The sequence below is a fragment of the Perna viridis genome, chromosome 11 (genome assembly GCF_037379345.1).
Source record: "Perna viridis isolate PV_CMFRI_1.1 ecotype Kerala chromosome 11, ASM3737934v1, whole genome shotgun sequence".
Classification (NCBI taxonomy): domain Eukaryota; kingdom Metazoa; phylum Mollusca; class Bivalvia; order Mytilida; family Mytilidae; genus Perna; species Perna viridis.
The window spans coordinates 8,656,183-8,660,429 of record NC_142455.1 but is presented as its reverse complement, the minus strand read 5'-3'; the positions used below and the strand labels follow the sequence as shown (position 1 = coordinate 8,660,429).

General features: G+C 30.4%; 1 long non-coding RNA gene across 1 annotated transcript; it reads right to left on the bottom strand.

The window, feature by feature from the left end:
* Nucleotides 1–1,718: 1,718 nt before the first annotated feature.
* LOC148602867 (uncharacterized) lies at nucleotides 1,719–3,861 on the bottom strand. Its single transcript, XR_015916641.1, has 3 exons — nucleotides 3,742–3,861; nucleotides 2,713–2,836; nucleotides 1,719–1,901 (listed from the first exon to the last, which is right to left on the bottom strand). It is a non-coding gene; the product is annotated as an uncharacterized LOC148602867 (long non-coding RNA).
* Between the last annotated feature and the right edge of the window lie 386 nt (nucleotides 3,862–4,247).

Below are 4,247 nucleotides of genomic sequence, written 5' to 3'. Positions count from 1 at the left end.
TATCGTTGATACATGGTGGCTTCGTTGATTTTTATTATTGCATTTGCCTGTCACGGATCCCTATTTTTATGTGTATAATTGAGACAACCTATGCCACTGTCAATCCGAATACGCTTTAAGGATTTATTCAAGATATTTTGAAGTCGATCCCAAAATAACGTATGTGTTGTAGTACGAAAATAACATATACTAAAAGAATAAATGCCAAAAATATCTATTTGATGTGGACTATTTTATCGGATTACCATTGATCATGATGGTTAATGATACGGTCCAGTCAAAATTAAGCGCGTGCATAAGTTTATGAGGCGATGTTAGAGGGGATTTTTGCGATATCACAAGGTTATTTTACATCTTTTGTGCCTTATTATCACGGATTTTTATATCTTTAATGGTGAGCTGTTTATAACTTTGCAGTTCTCCTAAAGATGAAGTCACTCCTGTGTAGTGAAACACCACACTTGTTTTAACTTGCAGTCCAAAGTATGATGAACATTGTCTAATTACAATCCAGTTTTTGTCTAGTACACCGTTTGGATAAGGCCCATGTTTGTCGTTAAGATAATTGAAACTCTGACATAAAATGCCCAGCCAATCGGAACCAACCATAAAACAACTGATAAAATATCATTATTTCGTTTTCCGTATGTGTCTCGATTTTAGACTAAACATGTTAATAGTCTTCTGATAGAGCAAATAATTGCATTCAATATGTGCAGAGAGACGATTCAAAAATTTTGTTTTACACGTTTAGAGACATAAAAATACCAATAAATGACAAAAATTGTTACACACACACACTATGTAATACTCGGATAAAAAATTGGAAAGAGTTTATAACCAACATATGATCACAAGTGTCGTAGAGCGAGTGTGCAAAACTTGTTCCGCGCACGAGTTAAATCTTAATGCGTTCTTCACACGATTGATTATGTTTTGGTTACTCACGATACCCAGTTGATTATCCAATTGTATAGTGACGTTTTGGCGGGAGAAAATCTAAGAGTGAAATTACCAAATGTATTTCAAACTGTGAGTTTTCGAAAATCTTAACACAGGAAACATTTATAACATTCTTATAGGATTTGGTGCAAACAATGATACCAGTTTAAGATGTACTATCTTTAAAAAAAGATAACCGACGCAGTAAAATTTTGTTTCTTAACTTAATATAAGTTGCTACATTTCATTAAAGAATGTTAGCACATGGTTTCGATACAGTTTTTTTCCGAACGCCACTCAGTTATCATTATTTGGCCACACGGGAAACAAAATTGCGATCAGGTGACTTGCGTTTCAACAGAAGAGCGTCCTTAGGATCAAAGTGTAAAAAGCGAAACTATACAGACTGCGTCGGACAATACGTTACTATTTTTCAATTACCTTCATATTGTTAATTTGCTAAAGAAAGATGGTCAATGTTGATGACTGAATAAATGTAAAGAAAATTAATTTTCATTTAATCGCCATCAATCTTTGTGATAAAAAATTGATTATTCTTAAAAATTTATTCTTCTGTTGATATATCAAAATTAAAAAAAAATGGCGAATAAAAAAAAAAAAAACAAAAAAAAAACAAATCGGATTTCTCCTATACATGTTTATTTAAACCAAATAAAATTTTTTGCTGTTCTCAATGCCAATAAAATAGCAATGATAATAGGATAATTAATTGGAAAGAGTGAATACTTGATTCATTTTAGTAAAACTGCGATACATTATTTTAAGTCTGTTTAATAAAGTACGACTTCAAATATCTTAATACAATATGATCGTATTAGGATCCACAATGACATAGGTTGTCTCCATGGTAACACGTTCCAGTATGATATCCTTTCCTGTGACATAAGTCTCTGCATGCAGTTCCGGCGTTAGATACTCCATGGCAGCTATTGGTACACCTTCAAAAATCACAAAAAAATATTTATAAATAACAGATCATAGACTGCCTAATCTTCAAGTAAAGTGTGATCATGATGGAGGGAAGTATAAAAGTCAGCCACCATTTATGGAGGTAGACCTAGTGTACGGGATACAACTCTTATAAATCATTTGAATGTTTGAATGTTCACCATTATACATCAATCTCATGCAAGCATCAAAGTAACTTGGACTGACTTCATACTGTTTCAGATGAGAGTTTGATAGGCTTCGGTGTAATTGAATATGATACAAACATATAAATAATTTATGAAATAAGTTATGTCCCTTACCCTAGGTCTACCTCCTTGAGGTTAAAAGTTGTAATTATCTATTATGTTGATAACAGAGAAAAATATGTAATGAAAATATTTGAAATTGAAAATAGAAATAAGTTGATTTCCTTAAAAGTTAAAACGTATTTAAGAATAGTAATCGCCTTAACGTATTAGTTTTATTTGTTCCTTAAACTTCCCCTTTTCATGGTTTTAATACAAGTAATGCGAATCTAATATGTTCACACATTGCAATTGGTAAAATGTCGGATTTTCTACCATTATGAAAAAAAAACCTGCTCAAATTGTTCACATTCATACATTAGATGTTGGACAATCAAACGGGTGGTTCCGATTTTAAAATAAAGAAAACATTTTTTTTTAAATACAGAAATATGTAACAAAATAATATACATTTTAACCTCCAAAGCTAACTAAAAGAAAAACTTCACACACTGTGAAGCCATTACCAAATAATTTAAAAAAATGGTTTTAAAATATAACGAACACAACTTACTCGCATACGTCATATAATCCGAATATATGACTAACACAGTTTCCATTTAAGTACTTCTGGTAATGACATCTGTTTTTGCATTCTCCCGAATGACAGGCCTCGCTATCAACAAAAGGCAAGCAACCTGTAGGCGAATATAAAAAGACAAATACATAAGTTTTAAGAATAGTTAGATAAGCAAAGAAAAACAAAAGCACATAAGAAAATTTTGCGAAAGATAAAATGTAACTTGTTTTCAACAGCAAGTACATTTGTGACAATGCAACAATAATTATCTACGTTTTGTTAATGGCACAAAATATACTTGATACATGTATAACCTTTTGCGAATATCAAAAAAAAAAAAACCAAAACAAAACAAAACAAAACAAAAAAAAAAAAAAAACGTGAATTTCTACTTAAGTAATAGTTTTTTTGTAAGAATCATGTAAGAATCATGCAAAGTACACATGTGACAAAGCAACAATATTTTACGTTTGTTAACTGCACAAAATATACATGATACATGTATAACCTTTGCGAATATCGAAAAAAAACATTTGAATTTCTACTTAAGTAGCAGTTTGTGTTCTAATCATGCAAATTCTGTAATATGTGATATTTAACAGGCTACATATTTTTATTTCTTTTAATCAGTTTGCTTTATATGTTTATATTATGAACTTTCTAATTATTCATTCCATTCTGCCTGGTGGGTCTAAGTAGATAATTCACATTGAAAATTCATAGTTTCTATTGTATTTTAGTGTCATTTACCGAGTCTTCTCTTTTAATTTGGAGATTTACATGTACAGTACAATCTATATACTTTTTATCTACAAAGAACAAGGTTTAAATTGGAAGCTACATGTTACTTTCTATTTAGTATAATATTTTAAACAAAATATCAAAATGACAATATGTAGACTTTCCAACCATGATTCTTATCTTGAATTGTATTAAGTTGTGTAACTATTTTATACGTGTAAAATAAATAATACCTATATGTGAAGCATTTCAGTTATTCATAAGAACCGAAATAATACTTACAAGCAAAGACAACCAAACAACAGAGCAATATTCTCATCATGTTTGCAGTGTTTGACAATTCTATGGACTGACAGGGTTTTTTATATGTAGTACTGAATGTAGTATCAACCCACGCACATGTCTAATTTCTCAAGGAAGTGTTTCTGTTCTAATCAAGCTTAAACTGAAGAACTGTTATTTAACCAATCATACTATACTTTTGATTTTCTATACTTCTTTCCAGCCAGTTATTTTACGAACTTTAGGACACGACTGACAGAAATCCTTTTATTCGTGCATTAAGGTCAAGAATCAGTAAGTCGCCTGTCCATAGACTTTTGTAAAATTGTGTCTGTACTTATTCATGGAATTTTACACAACACTTTAAACTTTTAACATAATTTATGAATGATTTTAACGGAAAAATACGACTTTCATTTTCAGAAGAACATCAAAAACATACAAAAATCACTGGAAATCTAGTAATCATATACCACATAATGTGTTGTTATAATACAGAACACAAA